At 38.7% G+C, this 9,756-nt stretch overlaps 1 non-coding gene across 1 annotated transcript; it reads right to left on the bottom strand.

Moving 5' to 3' along the window:
* Positions 1-5,008: 5,008 nt before the first annotated feature.
* LOC127901995 (small nucleolar RNA R71) lies at positions 5,009-5,112 on the bottom strand. The gene has a single exon (XR_008054400.1). It is a non-coding gene; the product is annotated as a small nucleolar RNA R71 (small nucleolar RNA).
* Positions 5,113-9,756: the final 4,644 nt, after the last annotated feature.

Below are 9,756 nucleotides of genomic sequence, written 5' to 3'. Positions count from 1 at the left end.
ATGAAGATTTGACTTTCTCAGAAAAATTACTTGAAGAAAATATTGCGGCGCTTCAACATGCAAGATTGTAAGTCAATTTCTACCCCACTTCCTGTTATTTTCAAATTATCCTCAAGTATGTGTCCTAGTAATGAAGCAGAGAGGAAGGAGATGTCTCAAGTATCATATGCATCAGCAGTGGGAAGTTTAATGTTCGCTATGATATGTACAAGACCAGACATTGCACAAGCAGTGGGAGCAGTCAGTCGATACATGGCGAATCCTGGCGGAGAGTATTGGATAGTTGTGAAGAGGATTCTGAGATACATCAGAGGAACCTCAGATGTTGCATTATGTTATGGAGGATCAGAGTTTACTGTCAGGGGCTATATGGATACAGATTTTGCAGGAGACCTTGATAAAAGGAAATCCACTACTGGTTATGTGTTTGCACTTGCAGGAGCAGTTGTAAGCTGGGTTTCGAAATTGCAGACCGTTGTGGCTTTATTTACAACAGAAGCAGAGTACATGGCAGCTACACAAGCTTGCAAGGAAGCTATTTGGATACAAAGGCTATTGGAGGAGCTCGGGCACAAACAACAGAAAATTTCAGTGTTTTGTGACAGTCAGAGTGTCTTGCACATTGCAAGGAATCCAACTTTTCATTCCAGGACAAAGCATATAGGACTTCAGTATCACTTCGTTCGAGAAGTAGTGGAAGACGAAAGTGTGAATTTGTAGAAAATCCATACCAAGGAGAACCTAGCAGATGTTTTGACCAAGCCGATCAATACTGATAAGTTTGTCTGGAGTAGATCCTCTTGTGGCCTAGCAGAAACGTAGGCAACATGATTATGGCGAAGCAGAAAGGATGGTGTGGAGATTGATTGATTCTCAATCAAATCTCTAAGTGGGAGAAATGTCAAAGTCAGTGGTGGCCTAGCCAAATCTTCCTGGTTTTGGCAGCCGCCCAAAGAAATAAATAAGGGTTTGGCAGCTGCCCAAAGAAGGAAACCAAAGGAAAATGGAAAAAGAAATGTTTGAAGAAGAAAATGAGGAACACGGGTTTGAAAAAGAGGAACACGGTTTTGACTAGAGAAAGAAGAAAAAGAAGAAAAAAATAATATATAATTGATGAATAGTGCCAAAGCTTTCTCTATAAATAACGAAGAGAATGAGCAAATTCATTCCATCGAGAGAGAGAAGCATTTCCTTCCTTTAGAGAGGTGAGAGTATTAAGAGTTTAATAAACTCTTAAGTGATTAGTGTTTTGAGAGTTTGGGTGTATTGGAATTTTGGGTAGTGAGCTAAAATACCACAATACTTGTAACTCCTTTTCACTAGTAAAATATTTTCCTTCTGTTTTGCCCGTGGACGTAGGCTAAAAGCCGAACCACGTAATTTTCGGTGTCCTCTTTTGTGCTTGTTCTTTATTTTCTTCCAATTTTATTTTAGCTGCGTGTCTGCTCTACCCACCAATTTCCTAACAGTGGTATCAGAGCTATTGGTTGTATTTTTGGGGTCAGGAACTGTTCACGTAAGGGGTACTATTCACGTATACGGCACTGTACACGTATACGACACTATTCACGTATACGGTTTTGTTCATATATAAGGTACTATTCACGTATACGGTACTATTTACGTGAAACGGTGGAAGCGATCCAAGAATTTTACGGTGCAAAGCAGGGAATAGTAGTGTGAGTAAAGCAACTGTGTGGTTTTGTACATGTCTAGGAAAGTTCTGTCACAAAGGCGATAAGAGCTTAAGGAGTCTAGGTTTTAAGTGGGACCATTGTGACCCCTCCAGTCTTTCCTGAGAACTTTCCTAGTGTGCATTCTCTTACATACTCACAACTATTCAAGGTGGTACACTAGCTTGTGTGTGGTATTTATCAACAAAATAGCGGCAAAGTATGAAATTGAGAAGTTTAACGGAAATAATTTTTCATTGTAGAAAATGAAGATGAAAGTTGTATTGAGGAAAAATAATTGCTTGGCAGCAATTGGAGAAAGGCCCATGGAGATAACTGATGACAAGTGGAATGAGGTAGACGGCAACGCCATTTCTGATCTACACTTGGCACTTGCGGATGGAGTATTATCCAGTGTGGTAGAGAAAAATACAGCGAAGGAAATATGGGATACTCTTACAAAATTGTACGAGGCCAAGTCACTACACAACAAAATCTTCTTGAAGAGAAAACTCTATACTCTTCGAATGGTGGAATCTACAATGGTGACCGACCACATCAACACCTTGAAGACTCTATTTTCACAACTCACAATGTTGGGTCATAATATAAAGGAAAATGAACGTGCAAAGCTTCTACTTCAAAGTCTACCAGATTCATATGATCAACTCATCATCAATCTGACGAACAACAATCCAGTGGACAGTCTAGTTTTCGACGATGTTGCAGCCTCCGTATTAAATGAGGAGAGCAGACGGAAAAATAAGGAAAACAGACAAGCAAGTTCGCAGCAAACGGAGGCGCTATCGGTGACGAGAGGGAGATCAGCGGAACGTGGCTCCAGTGGGAGTCAAAATCATGGTAGATCAAAATCCAGAAGTAAGAAGAATGTTAAATGCTACAACTGTGGCAAGAAAGGGCACGTCAAAAAGGAGTGTTGGAGTAACCAGTAGAGAAGAGAGGGTAAAGAACCTGAGTCATCAAATGTTTAGGGTTGTGTAGCAAGTACCTCAGATGATGGCGAAATACTCTACAGCGAGGCAACAACTGTTTCAGAAGGCAGAAAACGACTGTCTAATGTCTGGTGTTGAGTGTTAGAAAATGCATATTTATAAAGGAGAAAACCGTCATTTTACATTTCAAGTCTTACTAACAACCCTTACTTTTATGTATTTAACATTCTTGTGATTTAATTACGTGTGTTTTATTTTAATTAAGTAATTTATGTATTTTAGGGGCATTATAGTCATTTCACAATAAAGGAGAGATCAGACGGCAAAACGGACATCACTTTTGAACTCAGGACGGTCGAAAACCTTAGGAGGAGCATAAAAGGAAAAATGACACTATTCACATGTACGGTACTATTCACGTATACGGGACTGTATACGTTACTGTTCACGGCACTGTTCACATAGACGGATCGATGACGTGGCATTGACCGATGATGTGGCATTGACTGATGAGGTGTCACGATCCTGTTGGACTAAAATTCTTATGTACTGTTGATGGTGACGTGGCAGCATATCAGTGGACGAAAAATCTCGCGTACGGTGCATGCATCACACAGGATTATTTTCAACCAAACCGCGTTACTGTTCATCCGGGTCAAACCGCGTTACTATTCAAAGTCGGATCAAACCGTGTTACTGTTCATCCGCGTGGTCAAACCGTGGACTGTTGACTGATGACGTGACGCAATCCTGAGCGTCCAAACTGTTTTTAATCCGATGGCCATGATTTACTCCATGTATCTATAAAAAGGGGGTCTCTCCCCCCTAATTTGATATCTCTGAATCCATTTTTGGGATCCATTTTCTGTAATTCCCTCTCCATCTTGTATTTTCTTCGTATTTTAATAAATTTCCATTTTGCCCTTAGTTCAATTATGAGTGGCTAATTTTCTTTCAAGCTTGGGTTGAAGGTGAAGTCTCAACATGTGTCATGGGCTTAATTTCGTAAATTTATTTTCTCTTCCCCTCTAGTTTTTGTGGATGTTTTGACTTCTCGTCGACAAATAATACTAATCTTGTCTAGTACCGCCTTGGTTTCACCGGCCCTCTAGTACAAGGTTATTATTATTTGGCACGATAAGTCCTTAGCACCATATTGATTAGAGCGTGGTTCATGAGGTGTGGATTCCCCCCTCATGATTTAATTGGCATTAATACGGATTATTTAGCCCATGATGCATGTTGATACGGATCCAGATACCCAAGTACGTCAATTTAATAGATTTTCTCTTCAATTTATTCTCTCCATTGCAATTCCAATTTTAGAATTTATTATCGCCATTTTAATTTAAGTATTAGCATATTCCAAATCATTTCCACCATAAATCCAACTACCCATTTACAAAATTAATTCTATATATAATTAAAATCCACCTTCTCGTGGGATCGACACTCGTCACCATTAGTCTATACGACAATAGATTCGTGCGCTTGCGAGTACATTAAAATTTGCACAACAAGTTTTTGGCGCCGTTGCCGGGGAGGTAAGTAATTTTAATTAATAGAATTAATTTTTGTGAATAATTTCTTTTATTTGTTTTCTTGTATTTTTTTATTTATTATAAAAAAAAAGAAAAAAAAAGAGTGAATCTACATTTAAAGGTTAGTATTTCTTTTATTTTTTCTCTTCTTTAAAATTCTGTAATTTATTTTTCAATTTATTTTTCGTTGTAATTTTATTTTAATTAATTTAATTTTTAGTTAATTTCTTTCACGTATTTGTTTTTGTGTATTTTTATAGAAAGGTTTTAATAGCGCAATAAGGTTAGTATCGTAATTTCTCCCTCTTCTTTATTTTTATTTGTTTTGTTCTCATCCTTATTTTTTTTTTTTATTTGTTTTGCATGCATGGTCGTAGGTCATTATTACCTAATCTTGAACCTATAGACCTTGAATTAGAAAAAAACACTTCGCACACACAAACAAATTAAAAATAAAATGGATTTACAAGCACCACAGGAGAGGCCATTTAAGGACTATTTTAGTCCCTTAGCTAATTTGAGCACATCATGCATAAGATACCCAAATGTAGCTGCTAGGAGCTTTGAATTAAAACCTAGTGTGCTAAATTGTCTCCCCACATTTTATGGCCTAGAAAATGAGGATCCATATAATCATCTAAATGATTTTCATGCCATTTGTCAAACTTTTAAATATGAAAATTTTTCAGACGATGATGTTAAACTCAGATTATTCCCATTTTCTTTAAAGGATAGAGCCCGTTCATGGCTTAATACATTGCCTGCTAATAGCATTTCATCATGGGAACAAATGGTAACTAAATTTTTAAATAAATATTTCCCAGTGCATAAAACCAATGCTATTCGCAGGGAAATCTCAGAGTTTACCCAGAGAGAGGACGAGCAATTTTTCGAAACATGGGAGCGATTCAATGGGCTACTCTTGAAGTGTCCACATCATGGGTACGAGAAATGGCACAAATGCCAATACTTTTTGGAGGGATTACTGCCGAATGTGCAAGAATGGCTAATGGCAACAAGTGGAGGAGAGCTAATGTCAAAAAGTGCATCAGAAATTTGGGAATTCTTCCAGCGACAAGCAGATAATTCCCAACAACGGAGTCGATCACTCATGACTACTAGAAGAATTAAGGGAGTAAATGAGGTTCACATTGGCGAGTCAACTTCAGGAATCAAAGAAGTCAAGGAGATGGTTGAAGGTCTTGCTCGACAAATAGCATCGTTATCGACTGCTAAATCAACAGAACCACATGACCATGACTCATACTCAGATCAAGCCAATGCCATAGGTGTAATGAGAAAGCCATCAAATTACAACCCATACTCCAACACATATAACCCTGGATGGAGAGATCACCCTAATTTTTCATGGTCTCAAGGACTCCAACAGAATGGACCAGCAGCTCCAGCTCCACCAATGCAACCAATTCCACAAAATCCTCAAGCCTCTCAGCCCCCATTTAGACCATACAATCAGAACCAGAACTACTCTCAACCTAGACCATGGGAGGATTCATTCCAGAATCTCAAGAATCTTACTCACTCTACGATTGAGCAACAGAACCGCACCATTGATGGACTACGAAATGAGTTGAGAGCAGGCTTCAACTCACAAGCTCAATCAGTTTCAAGCCTCGAAAAGATGGTGGGACAACTTGCTTCTTCAGTTCAGACATTGGCGATGACTGTTGAGAAAGGCAAATTTCCAAGTCAACCGGTGCCTAATCCTAAAGGAGTGCATGAAGCAAGTACCAGTTCACCGCAACAGCATGGAGAGGTCAAAGCAGTCATGACCTTACGAAAAGGAAAAGAAGTCGACAACAAAGTGGAGATGCCAGTGACAAAAGAAAACCAAATTGTACCTGTGAATGTTGAGGACTCATCACCGGAGGAGAAAGAAGAAACTAACCCACGAGAATACGTTCCCAAAGCTCCATTTCCTCAAAGGTTAGCTAAAGGAAAAAAGGGAAAATTCACAGGTGAGATTCTTGAAATCTTCAAACAGGTAAGTGTTAACATCCCTTTGCTTGATGCTATTAAACAAGTTCCATCTTATACCAAGTTTCTTAAAGACCTTTTTACTAAAAAGAGAAATATGCATGTTCAAAAGAAGGCATTTTTAACAGAAAACATTAGTTCTATACTCCAACATAAAATTCCTTTAAAATGCAAAGACCCAGGCTCCCCCACTATCTCATGTAGTATAGGGAACCACACAATTGAGAATGCTTTGTTGGATTTAGGAGCTAGTGTAAATCTGTTGCCTTATTCAGTATTTGTGAAACTTGGATTGGGAGAATTACACCCAACTCCAGTGGTGTTACAGCTTGCAGATCGGTCCACAAAAATACCTCGTGGTATTGTGGAGGACGTGCTTATCCAGGTAGACAAGTTTTATTTTCCTGTTGATTTCATTGTAATTGACACTCAACCAATACAGGATTCAAGGAAGCACATCCCCATTATCCTAGGCCGACCTTTCTTGGCAACTGCGGATGCTCACACTCAATGTAGGACTGGAAATATGCAGTTGTCCTTCGGCAACATGACTATGGAGCTGAACATCTTCAACATTGCCAAACAACCTCACAGTGCAGATGATGGAATTGTTGATGTGGATTTAATTGAAGCATTAGTTGATGATACTTTTGTTTCAAACCTTAGTGATGATCCTTTACAAACATGTTTAACTCACTTTGGTTTGAATTTTGATATTGACAGATCGGTCGATGAGGTCAACGCCCTGCTTGACTCAGCACCATCTATGGACACTAATAAATGGAAGTCAAGAGTTGAGCAACTAGCACCATCAGAGAAGCAACTCATTCCATCATCAGAATCACCACCGAAACTCGAGCTCAAACCATTGCCCAACACTTTGGAATATGCGTTTTTGGGAGAAGAAAATACTCTATCGGTAATCATCTCATCATCCCTAAATGACGAACAAAAAGGTAAGTTGTTGGATGTTTTAAAAGAGCACAAAGAAGCATTAGGATGGACCATAGCAGATATAAAAGGTATAAATCCAGTAGACTGCATGCATTACATTCACCTCGATGAAAATGCTAAATCTACTAGGGAAATGCAACGTCGGTTAAATCCTAATATGAAAGAAGTTGTTAGAATTGAAGTCCTTAAGCTATTAGATGCAGGTATCATTTACCCAATTTCTGATAGTTCATGGGTCAGTCCTGTACAAGTCGTCCCCAAAAAGTCAGGAGTCACAGTAGTTACGAATGCTGATAATGAATTGATACCCACTAGAGTAACTACAGGATGGCGTGTATGCATTGATTATAGAAAGTTGAATTCTGTCACACGTAAAGACCATTTTCCTTTACCATTTATTGATCAAATGCTTGATAGATTAGCAGGCCATGAATTTTATTGCTTTCTAGATGGCTACTCAGGATATAATCAGATTCCCATAGCACCAAAAGATCAAGAGAAAACTACTTTCACTTGCCATTTTGGCACATTTGCATATAGGAGAATGCCATTTGGATTATGTAATGCACCTGCTACATTTCAACGATGCATGTTGAGTATTTTTTCTGATATGGTTGAACGATTCCTTGAAGTCTTTATGGATGATTTTTCTGTCTTTGGTGATTCATTTGATCAATGTTTACATCATCTAACACTAGTTCTGCAGAGATGTGTCAAGAAGAACTTGGTCTTAAATTGGGAGAAATGCCATTTTATGGTAAAACAAGGTATTGTTCTCGGTCACATCATTTCAAGCAAAGGTATTGAGGTTGACAAAGCCAAGGTGGATCTCATTTCTAATCTTCCTCCACCCAAAACAGTCAGACAAGTAAGATCTTTCCTTGAGCATGCTGGTTTCTATAGACGTTTCATTAAAGATTTTAGCAAAGTTTCTAGACCCTTATGCAATTTACTTGCTAAGGATGTACCTTTTATCTTTAATGATTCATGTCTTATGGCGTTTGAAAAATTAAAACAGTTGTTGACATCATCACCCATCATTCAGGCCCCGAACTGGAGCTTACCATTTGAACTCATGTGTGATGCATCTGATTATGCAGTAGGAGCAGTATTAGGACAAAGAGTTAATCGAATTCCCCATGTTATTTATTATGCTAGTATGACATTGAATGATGCACAGTTGAACTATTCAACTAATGAAAAAGAAATGCTAGCAGTAGTGTTTGCATTGGAAAAATTTCGATCATATCTCATTGGTTGTAAAATAATTATATTCACGGATCATGCTGCTCTTAAATATCTTCTCACAAAGAAAGATGCAAAAGCCAGACTAATTCGTTGGGTGTTACTTTTACAGGAGTTCGACTTGGAATTCAAAGATAAGAAAGGCACAGAGAATGTTGTGGCGGACCACCTCTCTCGTCTCCATTTTGACACAATTACAGAATCATTACCATTGAATGAGTTATTTCCAGATGAACAATTAATGAATGTGGAAGTATTACCTTGGTACGCTGATATAGTTAATTATCTTGTTACAGGTAAACTTCCAGAGCATTGGACCAAGCAAAACAAGGCTAAATTCTTTGCAGAGATAAAGAATTTCTTTTGGGATGACCCATATTTATTCAAGTATTGTGCAGACCAAATTGTTAGACGATGTGTCCCAGAAAGTGAAATTCAGAATATCCTTTCATTCTGCCATGAACAAGCTTGTGGAGGCCATTTCAGTGCTAAGAAAACAGCGACTAAAGTTTTACAATGTGGTTTCTATTGGCCATCTATATTTCGAGACGCTTACACTTTCTGTTCTTCATGTGATAGGTGTCAATGAATGGGGAGCATTACACGAAGGAACATGATGCCACTAAATCCAATTTTAGTGGTTGAGATTTTTGACGTATGGGGTATCGACTTCATAGGACCCTTTCCCCCGTCTTTTGGCCATCAATACATATTGGTTGCTGTTGACTACGTATCGAAATGGGTAGAAGCAATTCCATGTAGGACCAATGATCACAAGGTGGTGATAGCATTTTTGAAAAGCAACATTGTTTCACGCTTTGGATTCCCACGAGCGATAATCAGTGATGGTGGTGCCCACTTTTGTAACAAAGCATTCAAAGCTCTTTTGACAAAGTATTCAATCACACACAAAGTGGCCACTCCGTATCATCCGCAAACCAGTGGCCAAGTTGAGATATCCAATCGAGAAATAAAGCACATATTAGAAAAGACGGTGAGGCCGGACAGAAAAGATTGGTCATTAAGACTTGATGATGCCTTATGGGCATATAGAACGGCTTTCAAGACCCCGATTGGGATGTCACCCTACAGGCTAGTGTATGGAAAAGCTTGCCACCTACCTGTGGAACTTGAGCATCGTGCGTATTGGGCCATCAAGAAATTCAATTTTGACATGCAGCAAGCCAGCTCAGAAAGAAGATTACAGCTGGCAGAACTTGAAGAAATTCGCAATGATGCATACGAAAATGCCAAGATTTACAAGCAACGAATGAAAGTCTTCCATGATAAGCAAATTATGAGAAAATCGTTCACTCCAGGTCAGAAAGTGCTTTTATTCAATTCTCGCTTGCACCTATTCCCAGGTAAGTTACGCTCTCGTTGGTCTGGCCC

Source organism: Citrus sinensis, chromosome 4 (assembly GCF_022201045.2).
Source record: "Citrus sinensis cultivar Valencia sweet orange chromosome 4, DVS_A1.0, whole genome shotgun sequence".
Classification (NCBI taxonomy): domain Eukaryota; kingdom Viridiplantae; phylum Streptophyta; class Magnoliopsida; order Sapindales; family Rutaceae; genus Citrus; species Citrus sinensis.
Note: the sequence above shows the minus strand (reverse complement) of the source record. Positions and strands in the feature narration are given on the sequence as shown.